Source organism: Temnothorax longispinosus, chromosome 7, assembly GCF_030848805.1.
Source record: "Temnothorax longispinosus isolate EJ_2023e chromosome 7, Tlon_JGU_v1, whole genome shotgun sequence".
In the NCBI taxonomy this organism is placed as follows: domain Eukaryota; kingdom Metazoa; phylum Arthropoda; class Insecta; order Hymenoptera; family Formicidae; genus Temnothorax; species Temnothorax longispinosus.
Window position 1 is genome coordinate 7,279,898 of NC_092364.1, and position 24,373 is coordinate 7,304,270.

The 24,373-nt window shown below is 32.1% G+C and overlaps 1 protein-coding gene across 3 annotated transcripts in view; it reads left to right on the plus strand.

Annotated features, from left to right (window-relative positions):
- The first annotated feature begins 9,029 nt into the window (after positions 1-9,029).
- LOC139815834 (fatty acid synthase-like) overlaps positions 9,030-24,373 on the plus strand; it is a 43,416-nt gene continuing 28,072 nt past the window's right edge. Inside the window, exons 1-2 of one of the 3 annotated variants that reach the window (XM_071783019.1) lie at positions 9,030-9,641; positions 10,915-11,074. The gene's annotated coding sequence lies outside the window, so the exon portion shown is untranslated. Of the gene's footprint in view, positions 9,642-10,914; positions 11,075-22,086; positions 22,475-24,373 lie in introns of those variants that run through there. The other 2 variants (XM_071783020.1, XM_071783021.1) reach the window with 2 other exon arrangements.

The window sequence follows — 24,373 nt, forward strand, 5'->3', positions numbered from 1 at the left end:
AAATAAATTAATAAACTTATCCTCTACTTAATTATAAGCCGCATTATCCGCCGTCCGCGTCGTCACGCACACCCATATCACTCACTCGCACATCCACGCTGATAATCATTTAATATTACTCTTATCGCATTCTTCTCTGAATTATTTTTATTTATATAGTTGTCCTTATTTATTTAAAATTTCGAGGTCTATCAGCGCCAAGTTTTTTTACAAGAAAAATTTATGTATTTTAATAAAATATTTTTATTTTGTACTGTTACCTCTGTAATTCTTTGTGACCACTAAAAAATACACATGTAAACTTTGTATTTAAATATCTTGTATTCCTTTGTTAAATTTAAACACAATTTAAAGATTTTTCAAAGTAGTGCAACAATTATTTTTTGAGGCAATATATATGTTCTCTCTGTAACTGGCGCTGTAATTTAAAGAGATATCATTTCTTTTTTGTAATTGTAATAGATCACTTGAAGCGCGACTCTTCTTTTTGATAAGGTAACATAATTTTGTGATGTGTCTTGATAGATCACTTGGGTTATAATTTTTCTGAAATAAAGATACTACTGCTTAGATTTTTTCGAGATTTTTCGAGATATAAAGATTACTTCTACCACTTTGTTACTTAAATTTTATCGAGGTATAATACTACTACTTTCTTTTTTTTTCGACGTTATAAGGTATGTACGTGCGAGTGTGGTGTGTGCGTGTGAAGTGACGTTTGTTCCGGTACGGATTCGGAGGGTCGGGGAGAATTTTTATAAAGATCGGTATTCTCCCCGTCAAAATACATTTGGTGAGTAAATTAATAGTTTACATTGGATTGTGGAGAAAACGCAGGTGTTACAATGGTACGGAGGTCATCGAGCAGGATTTTAAGGGAAATGAATCTAATCGGATAATTACAGAATCGTTATTAATGAAAAATTGATATGGGAAAGAAAGAAAAGAGAAATTAAATGGTGTAATAATGTATATATACATATCGAGGAACTATTGCTTAAGGTTACATTAGTTTAATGATGTTGCTTATCTAATCTAAGGAAATCGATTGGTATAGGATTTCCATGGCACGCTGGAACTGAAGAGCGCGGGGGAAAGTGACCGGAGAGAATCTCGATGGTTGATGTAGAGATAGCGGGGGAGGGTGTTCTATAGTACGGTAGTTGTTCGGAATATTCGAATGGAAGCGGGGAATAAGAGTCCAGGAAAAGGTTGTGGCGGGGATCCTCGAGTTCCTCGGAAAAAACCGGGGAATAGGAGGGCTCTATAGGAAGGGGGATGAGTCAGGGGTATCGGGGAGGATTCGATAGCTCAGAGAGACAGAGAGAGGTGGAGGAGGCGCGAAACGCGGCGAATATCTAAGACGTAAGAGCTTCCGCTCTATGACGCGCGTCCGCCTGCTCCGATTTATCCGATTACGGATAATTACCTCCAAGGACTTGCGGCGGTGCACGTGCAAATACACTAAAATTGTTTTATAATTTTAAAATCCGAAATAGGGAGAGGATTTTTAAAAATAAATGTATATATGTATATATACATTTATTTTTAAATGTATATATATATATATGTAGGTCCAGAGGTATGTTCCGGGACTGTTTACGTTTTTTGAAATGTACAGTCCTGGAATATAACGCATATATATGTAATCAGATTCAAAAAACTGTCCCGAAAATTGCCGTAGGACATGAATTTTTTCCAGGACAGTCCTGGAAACTGCCAAATGTCCCGGAATATACCGATATCAAAAATAAAAGTCCTGGAACATACTTCCGGACCTACATATATATATATATATATATATATATATATATATACATATATATACATTTATTTTATATATATATGTATTCTCATTATATTGTATATACATATATATATTTTTTCCTTCCTTCCTTAAATAATATTCTATCCATCAAATAGCTTACACATTTTTTAAGCAAAAATCGATAACCCTTTCACCGATCCTCGCAAAATTCAAAACAACTTTATTTTAATAATACTCTATATAAGATGACAAATATGACATGTACATCTTATTTTGATTCTAATTAAAAAATGATAACATACAAAACTTCTGTAACTATATTATGTAATAGTATAATATATAAGAAACATATATTTCTTTCTAAAATAAACATTATGCAATTTGGATCGGACAAAGAGAAAAGCTGATAAGAAACAAGTAAATCAAATGAATATACTTTCTCTAAAATATGGAGCGCTGTAAATGTTTTAATGTTTATTTGATTTGCATATTTCGAACTATCGATATCTAATGTAAAGTACCAAAATTATTTAGATTCTGTGAGTACACATTTGACGAAACGAATGTAACTGCAATTGTTGTCGACTGTACTGTTATATGCTGCGCTTTGAAATAATTGTTTTTAAGATCTATTTTTAAATATCAAGTATGATAAGCATTGCGTAAAATACTTATTGTCAGCAACATAAAATTTATGTTATTATGACTGTTATAAACAATAAAAAATTTTAATTTCAATACACTTAGGATTTAATAAATTCTTTGATGTTAACAGTTTGAATTATTACATAAGATATTCTTAGTTATATGAATAATAGAACTTATAATAATAATATATTTGTAAGCATTAAGAAAGACGTTTGAACAATATGTCATTTTCAGCCATTACATAAACCATTATATGCATACGTTTATTATTATCTGCAAAAATAAATTGTGTTACAATTACCATGTTCTCGTGATTTCAAAAACGACTTTTCTGACGATGTATATAACGTTTACCATCGTTATATATATGATGAATTTGTAAGTACTAAATGATCCATTCATATTAATTTAACTTTTGAGATATTTTGCTTGTGAAATTATCAAATAATTATAGAAAATAAAATTATAGTAGAAATCAAGATTTTTGGTTTATCCATATATCTGATTTTGCAAATTATATGTAGAATTTTAATAAATTAGTAACTTTAACTTTAGATCAAGGCCAATAATTGTCAAGTCAGAGCGATATCTTATATGTGTCCTTCTGTATTTATTGTTCAAACATAACGATCACGAAAAAAACAGTTGTTCTCGCGCGGAAAAAAGTTCTGAGGCCATCGTGCGAATTAGTTGCAAGTCTTGTTCAAGCTTGAAACGCATTTGTTTTATTATAATTATATATATATAACAAAATATAATAAATACTGCACACTACATCTTTTTGAGAGCTCAGCCGAGATCAAATAGAACAGATTTGGGAGACGTGTGTTGTGAGATATCGGAGAGAATGATGTTGCGAGATTTTTGAGACTGTCCTGCGGATGACGATTGCGACGACGACGGCGGCGATAGTGAGGAGAGTGAATGACGATTGATAATAAATGTTTTGGCTTCTTTCACATTATGTAGTAGTGATATATTAGAAACGAATATCTATCTCTAAAATGTACATTATACAATTTTAGTCGGACGAAGAGAAAAGCTGAGAAGATAAGAGACAACTAAACCAAATAAATATACTTTAATTATCTAAAATATGGAGCGCTGTGAACATCTTAATGTTTATTTTATTTATATTTTTCGAACTGCAGACTAATATAATTAAGTACTAGTATAAGTTATTTAGATCCTGTTGATACACACTTGACAAAACGAATGTAAGTGCGATAGTTAGCGTACTTAATTTGTAGTGTTGCATGTACGCTATATTTGCATTGGAACTATTATTTTTGAAATTTTTTTCTGATCTAAATATTAAGAGTGATAATCGTTGCATATTATCAGACAGACGACATAAATAATACAAAATTATAATTTCAATGCACCTATAAGCTTAATAAATTCTTTGACGTCAATAATTTCAATTGTTAAATAAAACATTTTTTTCTACATAAATTAGGAAACTTATACCCATCAGTAAGCAAGGAACATTAAATTAACGTTTAGAAATATTGATTTTATGTGTATTTTTTAAACGTTTTTTAATAATATTATATACTTATTTGAAAAATATTATTTTGTAATATAATTTTTCTGAATGTTGTTAAAATATTTTAAAAACGTTACAGAAAATATTTTTCAAATGTTACTTTGACATTTATTTGAGATCAATGCAACAGTTAAAAATTCCTTGTAATTTGGACTTGGAAATAACGTTGGTAGTATATTAATTTTCTGTTGTTAAAATGTTATTGTTTTGTATTGTGCGCAACGCTCATCGCGAGAGCCATGATGCGTACATTATCCTACGTACGATGCGTGAGTGCGTATAGTGGATCGAGCAGTGCGGAATGCTCTTTATTTACAATATATTTATATATAAGTAAGTAACTATTATATTCTAAAAGTTGTATATTAATAATAAGAACTCAATTAACCATACGTGCTATGAATAGTAGCTGATATGATGATCTATAACCTTCTATAACCTGTAATTTAGGTTAACTACAAATAACGTTCTTTGGGTATCGGTAGAAGCTATATAGTGGAATTATTTCTTATTTTCTTGCAATTTACTGCCGATTATTTTCAGCTGTTTGAGCGCGTCGAAATCATGAGCAGACGCACGCTTGTCGCGACAGCCAATCGGAAGCAGTAATAGTTCTGGAGACTGTAGTCGCATATTATCTTACATACGTATGATGCGTGAGTGTGTCATATATACGTACGTTTGTGCTTGTGCTGTCGAGCGCTTTTAATTCTATACAACATTTTTATATGGGTAAGTAATTATTATATTCTAAAACTTGCATATTAATGATAAGAAACTCAATTATCTATATGTGCTGTAAATAGGTAGCTGGTGATTCAAGACCTATTTTTTGACCTATGTAAGAGAGAGATTTGCAGAAGAAAAGAAATATACCAAAGTATTAAGGAGCGAACATATTCTTGATGTACTCGGGCCGCGAGGCTGAGCAATATTCTAAGAAAAGTATTGTACAAGATACAAAGATTGGACAATATCTCCCCTTATCTTTCATTGACAATTTTCTGACTTTTGAAGATATGCTAAAAACTGATCAAGAAGCTTTCATGCAAGTTGTAAGTAAAGTTGCTTATCACAATTATAATTAATTCTATAAACATTTACAAATAACATTTCCGGTTAGTAGTTACATAATCGTAGTAGATATAAATTTACACAATAAAATCAGACTTTGAAAATCCTCTCCCTCCCTCTCTCTCTCGCTCCCTTTTCTCTCCCTTTTTCTCCCTTTCTCTCCAAGAGTAGTAAATATAATATTTGCAATTTAGAGTCGACAAAGAGATCACCAGGATTTGCAATTTTTACCGATTTTTTGGTATTATTTTCAATGTAGTACTTATAGCAAAGATAGTAATTGCGCATTATTTGTATCTACTATGTTTATAGTTATTTTGATTGTAACGTAACATATGCATATATTTTTTGTTTATGACAATTTATTAGATGAAAAAATAGATGAAAAACTCTAAAAGTGTCAGTAACATACAGACAAAATCATCTAAACGTCATATCAAATAAATACTAACGCATTCACGCTACATTGTTCTAGTCTTTTATGCATATAGATCTTCTATATATAAATGTGTGTTGCTTTGTTTTACCATATTTAGCAAAAAGCTTAAGTATTTATATATAAAAATCTTTTTGCAAACTTTTCATATATTTTTAAACTTTTAAATTTAATGGAAATGGTACAGTAATATTTTTTTACAATTTTCTTTAAGGGGTTATATCTAGTCAAGAGGCCGAAAAAAAGCAAATTTTTGAAAATTTTTTTTGAAAAATCATAAGCATATATTTGTACAGAAGTTTTGTATTTGAAACAGTAACATTTGAAGAACATTCAGTAATTTTTTCGTGTAAAAATATTTATTTATAAGAAAGTTACAGCCGATGTCCGGAAAGCACTTTTTGAAAAGTACTTTTGCGGTGAGCACTGCCGTTCGGAACCAGGTTATCTAAAATCAAAAAACCAAAAAGATTTCGTTAGTATATTAGTTTATCTAGTGGTTAATCGATGGAATTTCCGAAATATTAAGTAAAAACAAAATGGCGGGTGTTTAAAGTTAGAGTCTTGATTTTTGCGAAAAAAAACTGGACATTTTTCGTTCATCAAAACGAAAGTATACATAGGAAAAAAAAATCCTTCGATTAAACACTAGATTTTTATATCTAAAAAAAGCACAAAAATTTCAGAAAGATTGATGCAGTAGTTTTTGAGATATCTTGCTCACCGACTTTGAAAACGTAGTTTTGAGAAAAACGCGTTTAAAGTTTCAAAAGCTGATTACACGCAATTAAAACATTTATTTTTTAACTTACACAGAGTCATCTATTCCAGGCCCATACAGAAAGTCTTCAGCTGTAGCTGCTGCCTCTAAAAAATCTTTTCTAAAAAATCGTTTTTTTTGACATATATGACTGGGTATAACCCCTTAACGGAGCAAACATACTGATAATATATAAAAGTTGTACAATTTTTGTAACAGATAAATATTTACACTGACAGCTCGAGATCTTTACTTTGAAATTTTTAAATCATTTTTGTGATATATTGAGCAAATGCTCTAATTGATTTACACCTATTTTTATTATGTAAAAGCATTTGTAATTCTATGCAACCAATACGATATATGTAAATTTTCTAAAAGAAGGTAGAATTTTGTTGGTAAAGTTTTCAAATATGGTATGTCCTTCAAAAATCAAAATGTATTTGTATTAATCTTTATAATGTATTCAACTGTATGTTTTATGTATAAAACGATCAAATAGAATCTTGAGGAGGAGCACTCAATGGGTCTAAAACCAAAAATGGTTACTCTGACTCTTAATCTTACAAACTTATATCTATAATATATGTCCTTTAATATGTTCTATAATATCCTATAATATGTGTTATTATATTTTAAAAGTTTTCTGAATTATTTTCCTTGCAATTTATAATAATAAACTGCATTATATAGAATTACAAGTATAAATTTTTCAGATGAACAAGGTTATGTTAATTGGAGGGAAACATGAAAAGGATTTTATTAGAAGAAGTTTGAGTGCTACATTTTCTGATGACTTAACCTCTATGTGTTCATGGACTGACCAAAAAAATAATTATAAAATTGGAGATACGCAATCCTGAGCATTAAAAGTAAGTAATTTTTTAAGAAATGTATATATTACTTGCAGTATTAAATGCTATGTTTTATGTCTCAAAATTTATTAAAATTGTCTCCTATTTTTTTGTGGCAATCATCGTTAAAAAGCAGGACACCACGTTAAAAATTTTTACAAAATAAAAAAAAAATATATATCCATAAACTAATACTTTTGATCGATTTAGTATATATGTAAACTATTCCGGAAACTTTTGTGTTATTTCAATAATTATCATAAGTTTTAATTGCCGTTAAATTAACATTATTTATTTCTTTCATCTAACAATAAACTGTATTGAATTTTTCTTATTCCAGAAGCTTTTAGAGCACTATTCCCTCGGAATACAGAAAAAGATTTTGAACACTTTATAATAGAGTAGTTATCAGATTCACAAATGTCCGTAAGGAAAGAAAAAAACATTAAAAAGGTAATGTAATTTATTTCGGTATATACTCTCTATAAAATAACATCATTATAGTTTGCCGCGTTATAATTTATAAGTGACTTTTTCACTAATTTAATTCTACTTTTATTTTTCAGGAAGTGATAAATATATTATCTTACTTGCGTGGCTCCGCGCGAGTGATTATTATAGTAACAAAAGGGTCTTAGGTTTGATCTCGACTTAGTCTGCATCCCGTATATACAGTCCTCGTAAATGGTTTAAGGCTTAAAAGACCTGTATGTGGTTTAATAATCCGTTTTAGAAAGTTTGTAGAATGAAAAAAAAATACATAGGTCTAGGCGATAGTAAAAAGAAAGTTTTTATACATTAGAAATAGTGATTTGTGCTATATGATCTAAAAGGATAAGGTCGAAGGCACTAACACCCTCATTCGAGGGGACACATTTCAAATAAAAAAGGAAGATTTTGATAAAATTATTTAGTTTGACATTTTTTCTCAGTATCACATTTAGTTTTTATTCAAGGATCAACGACGAAGATGTGGAACCACATCTGATCTTGCCTTAAAATGCATTTTTTTCTGGATTTGAGACAAAAATCTGATTTTTTTATTTAAAAGATGAGTTTTATCCCAAAACCTTCCGCTATGATCAATGATCTTCACCAAAGATATTATTGTGATAAACTGAAAACTGTAATACCTATATGGTATGTATTATTTTTATATAAATAAAACTTGTTTTTATGATAATTAGTGAATTATTCCCTAATGCAGATTAGTATATAACAAATCTGGGCAACTTCGAGCTCCGGAGTCACGACACTCCCCTACTTTCCGTGGATAGAAAAGAAGTGTCGTGGTTCTGGAGCTCAAAGTTGTCCAAGCCTGGTTTATAAAAGCAATCTAAATATTAATTAGACAATAAATATTGAGATATTTTATTACTATTGCATATTTATTGAAAACATGTTGCCTGTAATAGAAATAAAACATCAATAAAAATTTTAAATAAATGTTAGAATTAATATTACGGTAATCTTAATATAATATTGTAATAAAATTGATAGTACGTTTAAATTTTTATCTCAACAACATTACAGGAATGATAGAGAAACCTTAGCGCAATGTTATTTGCAACGTTATGGGACTCCCATTTCAACATTACTGAAATTTCGCAATCGTGGTCAAAGTATGTTCATAATGATGTTCTATACAACATTAAGAACTACATATTTAACAACATTACAAGTTCTAGAATATCGTTGCAATAACATTGTAATAATGATTTTTTGCTTACTGGGTAGTTACAATATACATATGAGTCTATAAAAAATGTTTCAGCAATATGCACATATCATTTTCATTCATTGCATAAAACATTATGCATATTCTTTTTTACAAAAATTGAATATGTCATAATTAAGCGACGCGATAGTCAAGTTCAAGGTCGCGACGCCAAGTACATAAAGAGAGAACTAGCAGACGACGCTACCAAGTACAAGTAGCTTATCCGGAGTTTTCGGACCGATAGATTTTCCGAATCAAATATCTCAAGAAAGAAAACTGTGATCGAAAATCTGACGACAGTTTTCTAATATAACATTGATACGAGTTTTCGATTGCGACCAATCTGATTAAGATTGGTGCAGTCAATACTGAGATCTCGAAATCTCACATGTCAAAAATGTGAATTTTTTTGGCGAGATCTCAGCAAGAAGTTCAGATTTCAGTCACACAGACACGCGTTTGCACTCACACACGCAAAGCCAGTTTGTCCCTCAAAACGCGTTCATACCGTTCTGATCAGTGCAATCAGTGTAACCACATTCACACGCTCACGTTCCTTGATGCTGATTAGTTATCTCGCTTATATGCAAATCGAATCTCAAAATTATCATAAGAGTGAAATTGATATTTAATGATGTTGGTTAGTTATCTCGCTTGAGTGTCAACGGCTTGTCAAAGCGTGTCAAAAGGTGAAATTTGTTTTGCGTTTGACAGTACAAGGTTACAGAAAGAGTTTCTAGAGAGAATTTTTCAACAGAGAGAAAGAGAGAGAGAGAGAGAGAGAGAGAGAGAGAGAGAGAGAGAGAGAGAACGGAAGGGAATACAAAAAGAGGTATATGTTCCAAAAATATTTTAACATATTTCTTACGGAAATAAACTATTGGAATGCTAATAGTAACTATTGAAATGATAATAGTAACTATTAAATGCCAATAATTATAAGCAGTGATCACTACTGCAATGCTTACTGTAATACTGGTAATAAGTAGTGTCCACTACGCAATTATTACTATTGACCAGTGTAAATTATTAGAATGTAACAGTAGATACTACTGCCATTAGTGCAAAAATTTAACAGTATACACTGTTATACTAATCATTCAACAGTGCGAATTAATAGTGTGCAGAAGTTTGCAATATTAAACCAAATAGTGCACATTCTGTATGGTGCAGAATTATATTTCCGCACACATGAAAGTTTAATTGGTATATATATATATATATATATATATATATATATATATATATATATATATATATACCTAGGTTTCCTTATTTTTGTTTAGTGAGGCCCTTGTAAGGATTTGATAAGGATGTTTTAACTTTTTAAATACTTATTTATTAGGGCTAACCGGATGAGGTCCCGATCATTATTTATTAGGCATGCCATAAGAAAAGTTTTCTTATTTTTGTCTAATAAGGCCCTTGTGTGTAAGGATTTGATAAGAATGTTTTAATTTTATAAATATACTTTTTTCATAAATATATTTACGAACACAAAATTTCATAATAAGCCGGCACTGGTTTCTGACATTCACCCGACATTAAGAAATATTATATCATATATCCAATTCAAAATTTTATTACCCTTTTTTAACTGAATTTGTTTTTTGAGATGATTTTTGAAAAATTATATATTTGCGCTGGTTATGACATATGTAGACTATATATAACGCTTACATCAAATTAAGAAGTAGTCTACCACGTAAGGCAGTTGGCTTACGATGCAGAGGTCCCGAGTTCGAATCCCACCAAGGTAAGTGTGTTTTTTAAATACGAAAAAATATTTATAATCATAGACTGCATCTTAAGAAATAAATTTAGTTAAAAAATAGTAATAAAATTTCGAAATAAATATTTCTTTATGTCGGGTAAATAATTATTCAGTGAAACATGTAGAGAGTACTAGTGCGGACGTAACACTACTAGTGCGAATTCCAACAGTGCTCGAAATTACTATTGAGTAGTGTGCACTAATAGTTACGAATAGTTGTCATTTCAATAGTTACTACAAGTTTTTTTCCGTGAGGGATATTATACTTATGTATACATGTATGCATTATGTAAGTATGCATGTATGTATGTATATTTGGTTTCGATTACAGATTATTATAGATATTTTTTCCTTAATATTAAGGAAGACAAATAAGAGGAGAAGAGGAAAGACAGAGGAAAAAAACTTCCAGAGCGAGCGAGCGACAGAGAGAGAGAGAGAGAGAGAGAGAGAGAGAGAGAGAGAGAGAGAGAAGGAACAAAGAAAGAGAGGTACCTATACATGTATTTCAAAAATATTTTTCACAACATCTCCACGGAAAGTTCGACTTTCCATGCCTGTAGAGAGGGGCGAAAGTAACCAATTTCACGCCAGGGCGGCATAGCGGACGGAAAGTAACCACTTTGACAGAGAATGCCTCATATATATATATTTATATATATATATAAAATACCAAATATATATATATAAGAAAAAATATATATATATATATATTTGGAAAATTATTATGTTATTGCAAATATAAAATTCATGTTACAAAATATTAAATTAATATTAAATAAATGTTTTTTCAATTATATTAGTGTAATTTTCCATTATGATAAAAGTTTCATCATTGTATAACTGATGGACATTGTGCAAACATTGTTCATGCTAAGAGCTCGGAAGGATTTTTAATTAATGATTCTAAAGTAAACAAATGCAGTTGGCTTTAAAATATCAAAAACGTATACATTTTCTTTGCTGAAAAAGTGTGATAAGATTTAATATTAATTTCTATAATATTACAAAACATAAATAATTTCCACAAAAGACAACAAAATTCCAATAAAAAGACATTACCAATGAAAAAAAAACATATGCCAAGTATATAAAATAATACAAATTTGTATATTATTAATTTCTACAAAAAGTAGTGAAATCCTAACAAAAATAACGTGGTTGAAGTTTGTAGCGATCTTTGAGCAAAAATTAAAAATAATTTTTTCCGAAAATTAGCTAAAGTAAAAAAACAAAAATAGGCAGAAAACAATAAAACTGGGTTAAAAAAGTGACAATATTAATATAAATAACCAAAGAAAATGCGAAAAACGTTACAAATATTGAAATCTCAAATCATTCAACAGAAATATCAGAGTTTTGTGCCACAAATTTACACCACATTTAAAATTCCCGGAATGTGCAAGTTAAGAAAAAAATACTTGATTAATAATATAATTAGGCCCCGGAAGCCCTCCGTTCACCGCAAAGATTAAACGCGCGCATACATTGTCAACATTTGAAATTCCTACCAAGAACTCCGGTGATTTGTACCAATAATTGACGAAATGTTTATACGTCGTTGGACGTTAGGAGTTGGAAAAAAAGTTGTTTATTAAAAGCGAGGACCCGAAAGTCCTCCGTACTCGCCAAAGTTCATGCGCGAGCGCACCTAAACACCGACAAAAATTTTTGCTGACGTTCTCAGCGTTTTGTACCACCGATGGACAGTACGCTTGTACTTTCTCGTATGAGCCAGACTAGAAAAAAAATATTTTATTAATATTAGGCCCCGGAAGCCCTCCGTTCATTGGAAAGACTGAACGCGCGGCGCAAACATTGTCACCATTTAAAATTCCTACCGAGAACTCCGGTGATTTGTACCAATAATTGACGAAATTTTTATACGTCGTTGGACGTTAGGAGTTGGAAAAAAATTTATTTATTAAAAGCGAGGACCCGAAAGTCCTCCGTACTCGCCAAAGTTCATGCGCGCGCGCACCTAAACACCGACAAAAATTTCTACTGACGTTCTCAGCGTTTTGTACCACCGAAGGACAATGTACGTTTGTACTTTCTCGTATGTGCTAAACTAAAAAAAAAATATGTGACACTATTCAACAAGTAGTTGATATCTTCAGCACACGTGTTTTGCTACTACTATATATATATATATATATATATATTATAATATATATATGTAGGTCTAGAGGTATGTTCCGGGACTGTTTACGTTTTTTGAAATGTACAGTCCTGGAATATAACGCATATATATGTAATCAGATTCAAAAATTGTCCCGAAACGTGCCGTAGGACATGAATTTTTTCCAGGACAGTCCTGGAAACTGCCAAATGTCCTGGAATATACCGATGTAAAAAAATAAAAGTCCCGGAACATACTTCCGGACCTACATATATATATATATATATATATATATATATGTATGTATGTATGTATGTAAGAGCGATAATTTATCTTTCAATTTGCACATAAACAATCTATATCTAATTTACACAATTACATAGATGTAAGTACATTAGGATCTATGGGAAGAATTCCCCAAATAAGCTGTAGTAACGAATGTGTTGAGGAATAATTCACATAGATGTAAGTACATTGGGATTTATGGTAAGAATTCTACTTAAATAAGCTGTAACGAACGTGTTGAGCAATATATTGCATAAAATAGTAATTAATTTGTTTTAATTTAAATAAAAATTAAAAATAAAATTGAATAAGACTTAAAAAAATAAAAATTTAAACAATATGTCAAGGAGCAATGAGACACGCAATGCTTTCATCGCTCCTTGACATATTGTTTGAATGTTTCAATTTAGTTACCTTAGTTCTAAATAAAATGTTAAATTCTCTAAAATTTTAAAATTTTTACTTGTTTAGGCGTATACAGGATGAATAAAAATTGCAGGATATTTTATTCATGATATTTGTTGTAAGTTATTCTTTATTCGTCATCCAGTTTCTGATGCTTCCAAAAATGTTATAACTTTGGAACGAATCATCGTACAGAAATGATCAAAGATTCGTTGAAAAGCAGAAACTTTCAGTTTTTTAATGCAATTTGGTTCGTTATTCTATGATCATTTTTGAAAATTGTACGATGGTTTAAACAAATTGTTACATGCATTTTTTGCCTTTTTTCATAAAATCAGCCACAAGTAGGTTCCAAATTGTGCGCGCGTGCGACGCACGCTTCAATTTATTTGACGTCTGTCAGCGCGCTCCGTAAATTTACCGCGCAGCACATATCTTGCAAAATTTATTACGTGAAAAGTATTGCTTGTACAAAAAAACGTATAGAACATTTTTTGTAGAGAATTTTATAAGCTACAAATTTTGTAATAACTATTTTTGCCGTAGGACTAATGAATAATGAGATATTCGTGAAAAACTGTTTTTCTTTACCTTTGACCCTCTGTAAAATTTTGAGCAGGGGTCACATTGATGGGGACTTTTCACATATTGTTTTTATTGACGAAATAAAGGTCCATGCAAAAATTTAGCTACATGCGAATTATTCCGCAGAAAAACCCTAATTTCCCTGGACTATACAAGTGTTTCTTCAATCGGAGTCCCTTTATTCAAACTGGAGTACACACGTTCCAAATATTCTGTGATGTCACATCTATTCCATTCATTCATAAGGGAGTTTATTAATGCCCAACTCCAATCTACCACTACAACTTTAAAAAGTGGCCATTTCCTTCGGTTTACTTCGGCAAACTGTCAATACCTTTTTAACAATGTGCTTATCGATGGAATGTCATGCTCAGACGTAATTATTTCAGCGATAGGTATTATTGATTCACCCTTTTTCACAACTATGGCGTAATACATAATTCTTTTGCAATAAATATTATATGGTTTACGAACTACTGATCCCGTCGAGTCAAAATGAGCTATACTGTCATTAATATCTATAATATCTAATTGTTCCTGTGAAAACATAATAGCATGTAAAGGTAGACCAACATATCGTATTCACGGATCCTTATAACGAGAATCTTCTACCCATTGTTGAAACAAATCAGACAAATCGCTTGAGTTCAGTACACGATCATTTCGGCAATTATGTTCTGATTTGGCTTTTTGATATGTGGATAACAATCTCAAATCCTGCATGTGTCCCCTTGAGCAAGTTCCGGATTGGTCTACTCTGCAATTTCACGCTGCATTGTTCTTGGAGGAATGTACTGCAGTTGTTCCTTTACAATCTTACGTTTCCTCTTGAAGTACAAAAAATTGTAGGTCCTTCATGTTTTATTTCTTCGCATTTTGTACTGGAGATAAAAAATGTTGTACATATCCCTTCATCTAGTTTTGCAAGAACAAATCTGAACGATATAGGATGACTTTTATACCGACATCGCATAGAAGTTACATAAGAATCGAGATTTTTTTGTATTCCATCAAAAAATGCTAAGGGACATGGAAATTTTAGCGTATGCAACATGAATTTGCATATTTCAGCACGTACATTTTCTTTGTTAATACCAGAATCATCGTGCTTTAAAGCACGTGTGCTTACTTCAATTTCACCGTGATCAACACAATACTTTTGTTTTATTAATGGTGATTTTACAGGAGAGAGAATTACATTCGTCACTTTCGCTACTGGATGATTCAAACGTATCGCTATCCACGTCGTTATCAAAATTGTCTTCAGAAAATAGCGGTACATTTTTCTTCGTTATGCCTGACCTTTTAGGCGTTTCAATAATTTCATCGCTTATGTTACTGATTTGTCCATTTTCATCCTCTTCATTTAATATAACTGGATTATCTTTATCCTCTTTATTTGATTTAACTAGATTATCTTCATCCTCTTCATTTGATTTATCTGGATTATCTTCACTGTTCACGACTTCAGCTGAAGTTACCATTGCAGACTCCTCTGGTTTACACGAAATGCTTCCATTAATTTTATCTTTCAACGTGTTACGTACGATGTCTTACAAGTTGTACACGTTTTTTTCCCATAGACGTGCATCTAGCATTTTACTTTTATTATTACATTTCTTTTTTAATATTTTTGAAATCTGCAAACAAAACATTCATAAATTGTTTAAAATATTTAATACAATTGACTTTGAATTTCAATCATTTAAAAATAGCTTTGATAAAATTTTATATTTTTCACACATATTACATATATTACACGTTGCTCATTAAATATATACGTCATAAAAAAATCTGACACGGGTGATACAATCGAGTATCTAATAATGACTGATAACTATATACGCATAGAAACAAAATCTTACCATATAACATAGAGATCCTTCGCCTCTTCCGTAAAATTTGATATCTGAAGTATTTGATACACTTTGGCATATTGCTTTAGCAATAGCGCTGATCGTATGTTCAGTTTTCCATTTCTGAAGCATAGTGAATGCTTATCCCTTATAATTGACCTTAAAAATTAATTACGTCTCAGATCTGTTCAAGCAAACATGTACGAGCCACAACCGAGAATACCACATCAGTAGTAGACACAACTGATTGCGCGATTCCACAGACTGCCCACCGGGAAGGCCTCCACTGCGTTAGTTTCCAGTAAAACAATTGACGAGTATTCATGTAGTATTTCAAATTTCCGTCGCGTCTTACCTACCGAATGAATACTGAAGGAATACTCGTCAATTGTTGGAAGATGTTATTACCATACTTATATCGATCGCACTGGAGATTATTGGTAGTCGACATCGACGAAAGAACCATTACTGTACTGGATCCTTATAAATGTGGTAAAGATGACAAAAGAGCGGAAGAATCATTGAAGAGATTCTTAGAAGTTTGTCCCAAAACATCCTTGAACACACTATATACAATATTGACTTCAAGCGAAAGAAAATGTTTAACAATTGTCCGTTCAAAAAAACTAGCGATGAAAATAACTGCGGAGTGTACATTTTGCATTACATAAAATGCATTGCCGAAGGTAAAGATTTTGGTACATCGTTAGAACCAACAATTGTTCGAAGAGAAATTGCGGAAACTTTGGTAAATACGTCATCTAACATGAAAGAGAGATGCCTGTTTTGCTTTAATATTAAGAAAAGAGATCTAGTGATGTGCAATTTATATGTATATGTAGGCGTTGGGCACACCCACAGTGTATTGGGAAAACCGGTAAACAAAAAAGCATAAAAGAATGGGCAGATCCTAATGTAACATACATCTGCAATTTACGTAAATTAAGCATCAGAAACTGGATGACGAATAAAGAATACGCCTAAATTTTCAGTGTTAACACCGACATTTGAATGTCGACACCCAAAGTTTCGGTATCGACACTCAACTTTTGGTGTCGACACCCAAATTTTGGTGTCGACACCTAACTTTTGGTGTCGACAATCGGGTTTCAGTGTTGACACCCAATTATAAAACAAAAGATAAAAATTATAAAATGCAAGGTTAAAACTTTAACTTATTATGAAGCCACATTATACATATATCTAACTTTGAATTATATATATACATATATATATATACCCAAGTAGCAGATATTTTTTAAATGTTTTTTTAAATATTTATTTTTCATTAATTATACATTGTACAATTCATTGTAAAAAAAATTTTTTTTAACATTTATTGAATATTTATTTTACATTAATTATTTGTTTGAACTAATGATTTAGACGCTCGACAGCACACGGATGTGCCTTTGCTTTAGTGTGCGTTGGCATGTGGAAGGGATGCGCTGCTAGCGCATGCGCAGGGGCCATATTCTGTTCGTCGTCAGTGCCGTTAACGGCGTCGGCCTGGTCGGCCATGTTGGCGCAGCTTCTATACGATACGAGAAACCTGCGCAACGACGCTTAATCGAACCGACAGTTATCGGTTGGTAGGAACGAAATACAGGCCCAGCGCATCTTCCGATCTCCTCCACATGCTGCCAACACACACCACAAAGCGAAGGCATATCCGGTGTCACACAATGTATGTATCTGGTATATTTATAGTCAAAGTCGGTAAATGGACGCGGCGTCAGAGTCGCATGATCGCCATTTTTACTCAGCGACGAGTATGTATGGTTTATCTATATCTATGTATAATTCAAAGATGTATAATGTGACCTCATAATAAGTCAAAGTTTTAACCTTGCATTTTATAATTTATATATATATATATATATATATATATATATATATATATATATATGGGACGTTCCACGTCAACCGAATCAATGCTGCGGCCAAAATTTAAAGCGACGAAAAAATACGTTTAAGGTCTCAATTTAAAGCTTGAACAAAGAGCTACAAAAAGCCATATGCGCCTTAGCAAAAATCAAGATGGCGACGTCAATATGGTGGCTATAAACTCAAAATTTTTGATCAATCAACCGGCTCAGTGCTGCCGCCAAAATGTTCAGCGACAAATAAATTCGTATAAAGGCTTATTTTGAAGCTCGAACTGAAACTTTTAAAAGCCGTATGCACATTTGCAAAAATCAAGATGCCGGGTCCAAGATGGCCGACTTTTCGTCAAAATTTGATGTCAATGCCTTTAAAAACACCAGATTTGTTTGAAAATGGATCGACAGGAATTTTTAAGGTCACTTCTCTCAAATCTGGTGTGATAGGTTCCAAATCACAAAATGGCGGATCCAAGATGGCCGATTTTTCGTCAAAATTCGATGTAAAAGCCTTAAAAAACACCGGATTTGTTTGAAAATAGATCGACAGGGATTTTTAAGGTCACTTCTCTCAAATCTGGTGTGATAGGTTGCAATTCATGTAATGGCGATCCAAGATGACCAAATTGTGACTAAAATTTGTACCGATTGCCTCTAAAAACACCGGATCTTGTTGCAAAAACTATTATCATGTTATTGGCAACATTAGCTTTAGTGAAAAAAATTAATTCTTATTCTCAAACGCTTATTCTTACAGGCAATTAATACGAATTTTGATTATAAGTCCGCCATCTTGAATTCGTCATTTTGCGATTAGATTTTGTTATACTAGAATCGTAAAAAGCTATATTAAAAACCTCCATAAATTTTTTTGCAACGAGATCCGGTGTTTTTAGAGGCAATCGATACAAATTTTAGTCATAAGTCAACCATTTTGGATCGCCATTACGTGAATTGCAACCTATCACACCAGATTTGAGAGAAGTGACCTTAAAAATCCCTGTTGATCCATTTTGTTTAAAAATGGAAGGAGCAAATATGGAATATTCAAAAATATGGTGTTTTTTAAGGCTTTTACATCGAATTTTGACGAAAAGTCGGTCATCTTGGATCCGCCATTTTGTGATTTGGAACCTATCACCAGATTTGACCTTAAAAATCCTTGTCGATCTATTTTCAAACAAATCCGGTGTCTTTTAAGGCTTTTACATCGAATTTTGACGAAAAGTCAGCCATCTTGGATCCGCCATTTTGTGATTTGGAACCTATCACACCAGATTTGAGAGAAGTGACCTTAAAAATTCCTGTCGATCTATTTTCAAACAAATCTGGTGTTTTTAAAGGCATTGACATCAAATTTTGACGAAAAGTCGGCCATCTTAGACTCGGCATTTTGATTTTTGCAAATGTGCATACGGCTTTTAAAAGTTTTCAGTTTGAGCTTCAAAATAAGTCCTTATACGAATTTATTTGTCGCTGAACATTTTGGCGGCAGTACTGAGCTGGTTGATTGATCAAAAATTTTGAGTTTATGGCCACCATATTGACGTCACCATCTTGATTTTTGCTAAGGCGCATATGGCTTTTTGTAGCTCTTTGTTCAAGCTTTAAATTGAGACCTCAAACGTATTTTTTCGTCGCTTTAAATTTTGGCCGCAGCACTGATCCGGTTGACGTGGAACGTCCCATATATATATATATATATATATATATATATATATATATAGCTCCTAAACCCCTGTAATCGAAACCATCGCACTTTGATTATTTTTCTATACCTCCGTAATCCTGTAATCACTTAAAAAATTCTGCTCTTGCTAAAAATGGTTTGGCCCATTTCTTTTTTGGCACAGAGGACCTTCTGAGTGCCGCACACAAAATACAAAATAGAGGAATACGATACACCCTGCGCACAGTATATACAGTAGCGCAACTCTCTGTCGGCGCCTTTGATGTTAGTGTTGTCCAAAATGGAGTGCGCATGCGCGAAATAAGTAAGCGCTCACTAGCACCAACTGAACGGCCACGTTCAGGCAGACACAACTGTTAAGTGTCTTACCGACACGCTACGCTGATTCGTTGGATCTAAAAGTACAAAAGCCAATCACGTGCTGTTGAGCGGTTTTACGCGCCCAACGTCTTTCTCTGAACTTCTTTCTCAATTGCTCTTCCTTTCTCCGCTCTCACTCCACTTTTACATGAAATTAATCTGAATTTAATGAAAATAATGAAGATAAATATTTATTATGTATCTATTAAAAATAAGAAAAAAAATTCAAAAATAAGAAAAAATAAAATTATATAAATGTGATTGCAGATTGAATAATATAAATGTATTGAGGTAAATTATTAAAAAATATAATGTTATATAACATTATTGAACAACCGAAAAGCAAAATATAATATTTTATACATTATACTTATAAGAAAACAATTATAATTATAAAATATTTAACATAAAATAGTTTTATTTACATTAAATGAAATAAACGAATGATTTAATTATGCATCCAAAATAAAAATAAGATATACTATATTCATGCTTAATTTAAAATGCGATAAATGAAATTTTAATTTTAATACGACGATATGTTTCCGGATAGCACGGAGAATTGAAAAGGAATTCTTTTTAAATTCTCGATTTTAAAAATTTTTAAAGTATTTTTTCCGTATATTATTTCTGTCCCAAAACAACTCTTAAGAGTTCAAAAGAAATTCTTTTCTATGTCACCAATTCTGAGTTCTTCTTCAGATACAAAAAAAATCACTTTTCTACTCCGTAAGAATTCGTAATATATTCGAAATTATGTTTAGATAGTATTCTAATAGAGCTCTATCTAAGCGCTATTTCGAATGCATTGCGATTTCTTATAGAATAGAAAAATAATTCCTTTGTATCTGAAGGATAAGAAATGTGCTAATCCATTTTATGTTCTTTCTGATGCAGAAACTGTTTTCGGATAGATTATGAAGGATTCTTTCTTATCCGATGTTACAGACAGAATATTAGGATTATAAACACTGAAATTAGGAATATAAATATAGGAAAATATAAAATAGAAGTATCCATGACTCCTATATCGATTAATGATTATATATTACTAAATTGGTATACAGATTTGAAATATTGTATCATTAATTGTTATAACAAACAATTCGTATAATATGAGCGACATATTTATCGTACATACAGACATGCAAAATAAAATTTTATATGCAAAATAATCAATGTATACCTAATATGATATATTATGAAAATATAAAAGTGTCCCGAAAGAGTGGTCGAGTAACGATTCAAAATTCTACAAACATATTGTTACTTCGCAGAAGCAGCGACGATCGTTGTATTTCGGAATTGGGACGCGCTTCCGCGCGTTCCGTTAATGCTTCATTGGATGAGAGTCTATATGTACTTCGATAGATATGCATCAATCAATTGGCAGTAATTTATGGCTTATATAAAATGTATCTGAATAGAATAATGGACATATGTATTATATTATCTCAATGATTTCCATACGCCGGATTGAGCATTGCGTTTATAAATTTATAAAATTTCTCCTAAGAGCCGTTCTGATCCGAGTAAGCAAAAGTCCACATACGAAGTTGCAACACCATGGATTTAATAGCACTTTGATATTCCCATTTAAGATAGCAGATACAATGAAAGAATCTATGGATAGATTTAAATATATTCTGTCTAGTCTTAGAAGTGTCGATAGGTTTCCGTTTAACGATGCTAAACTGGTAATAATTTCTGCTCCGGTGTCAGTCTTTAAGGATAATACAACCTGTCTTGTATTTAAATGTAAATCAGGTACACTGAATTTCCTCGATTTCGTCGGCACTGCTATATTTTGCAAATCCATATCCGTAGTTTCATTCTTCTCTGTAGGTACTTGCACGTCGTCATCAATAAAACACGATAATACCTAGAACATTGATATAATTTAGAACTGTTGAAAATATATACGAAATATGTCATACATTCTTTGTTGAGTTACCTTATTCCGTATGTTATAAAGTTGATTGAGCCGGGATAAAGAGAAATGTACTTTCGTCGGTCGTCCCATTTCAATGAAAAACTGGCGGTTTTTGCCTAGAATCATTTCAGATTTTATTGTCGCAAAAGAAGGTGGAATACCCGTGTCTGGATGTGGATCTCCATGCTCTGTTTCTATCATATAAATTTTGAAATCCTTCTCGCTCGGTATTGCGTTTAGATTTTGTGCATTGCCGAGCGTTAGCTGTTATTGTTATATCGAAACAAGATATCTATAAATTCCGCAACAATATTAATTAAAATAAAATATTTGATAATATGCCACATTAATATTAAATGACGTATTAATTTTTTGTAAGTAAGGTAAATGCACCTATTTGCGTCCGTGCACCTATTTGCGTCCGAATCTGATTAAAAAGTAATAAAATCAATTAATATCCACACTTATTGATTCATGAAGAATATTTATTTCATTCTATAGACAATATTCTATAATTGCGTCTATTTTAAAATGTGTTTCATTGAAATTAAAAAAATATAACACGGTTTCAATTTTCATAGTGCGCGCCGTAAATGACCATCTGTGTATACGCGTGCTCTGAGGGCAAATTCTTAGTAGATCGGACGGTGAAAGTGACTGTCATTTTTATCGTTGTTGCGGATCCTGAGAAATAATCACGAAGTAAGTCCAAGTGTTTTAAGCAATCCAGCTCCACAAGCTACTCAAAACGTGTGATTTCATCACACGAAAGGTCAGTAAATTATTAATTTCACACAATAGTAGCAAAGCAACGCAACAACATCCTAATGTACATGCGTGCGTTCGGTTGCTTCGAATATTCAAAGTAATTGAATCGTCAGTGTATTCATGCTAAAAATTGTCGTGAATGATGCGAAAAATATCACTTTTTCGATGTGCACTGTTTTTTTCTGCGGCACAACTTATAAAGTAACATAAGTTTTATCAGAATAATTCAAGTCCACCATAACCTCTGAAGAGCAGACGCAAATGGGGGCCCTACACATTCTGTTTCTATTTGCGACCGAAAACATTCAATACATATTCGTTTTATCCATGACCATGACGGACGCAAACAAATCGTCCTACTAGTTTGCGTCCTGACGCAAAGGGGGCAACGCAATGGACGCAAATACGTTCGAAAACTAATCAGGCGGACGCAACGACGTACAATAATACCTTCGCGTAATTTTAGAATTTTCCGGTGCAATATGTAGCAATTTGTCAAAACAAAAGCTTTTTTCCATAAAGAAATATATATTTTTCAATCAGTAATGATTTTTAATCAAATTGGAATAGATTATACTCGTATATTGGTCTTCTATTCTGCTATAACCCTTACATGGACGCAAATAGGTGCATTTACCTTAAGATGGTATAATACGTACTTGTATCTTTTTAGATAAATGTTGCTGAGAGAATATGTTATCTTTCAATTTACTAAAAATTCAAACGGTGGAAGTATCATATAGTTTCAACCATGGGCCTTCCCTACAAGAAAAAAAAATCATTACTTTTAATATAAATTCTGAATTAAATCATGAAACGCTGTTGTATGATAACTTACAAATTGTATTGTATTGTGGAATGCATGCTGAACATTTCAAAATCGACACCACTATGTTTTGTGAAGTCGATATCTGAATCATCTGACGTCTGTTTCAGAAATTTGCATTTTAATAAGTATTTCAGAAATGTAACCGTTCGTAGACAACGTAGAATCAAGCAGCAATTCTTTCTAGATATTAGAGTATCACAGAGTTAGTTTCACAAGATAAATAGATAAACGATATTCTTAATTTAAGCATGACTGATTTTAAGTACAATGATTATGAATAATTATCCTACCTTCTGAGGTTTGTAACCACTTTATACTCCTAAACTCTTTTCACTTTCATCACAAACGTAGTTATTCAGAGTCTGTCAAACACTTCTAACAGCTCTCAATAGCATTCAGTGGGTAATTGAGCTAATTCTTTCCAAATTTCTGTTCCAATACAGATAGGCATTTACTTAACTGACCATTTAAATTCTGAGAGGGAGCGGAGCAAAACGGAGAAAGGAAGAGCAATTGAGAAAGAAGTTCAGAGAACGACGTTCAGATGGTGTTAGTGGGCGCTTACTTATTTCGCGCATGCGCACTCCATTTTAGACAACAAGAAATCAGGAGAGTTGCGCTACTGTATATACTGTGCCCTGCGGCAGAATTTTTTAAGTGATCTCGGGGTAGGTTTTTTTGTATATAGGTATAAGGGTGTCTTCCGCAGGGTGTATCGTATTCCTCTATTTTGTATTTCGTGTGCGGCACTCAGGAGGTCCTTTGTGCCAAAGGAGAAATGGGCCAAATCATTTTTAAATAATCGCTCCAAGAACGTTCCAAACTTCAATCAGCTCTAGAATGGGGTTATGGGGTTATGGGGTTTTAGTGTTTTAGGGTCAAGGGGTTATGGGATTACAGGATTACGGAGGTATAAAAAAATAATCAAAGTGCGTTGGTTTCGATTACAGGGGTTTAGCAGTTTATGAGGCTATATGGTTATAGGGTTATGGGGTTTTGAGGGTTATAAGATCAAGGGGTCATGGGGTTAATAGTTTATGAGGGTTTTAGGGCCAAACAGGTTAATTAAAGCGA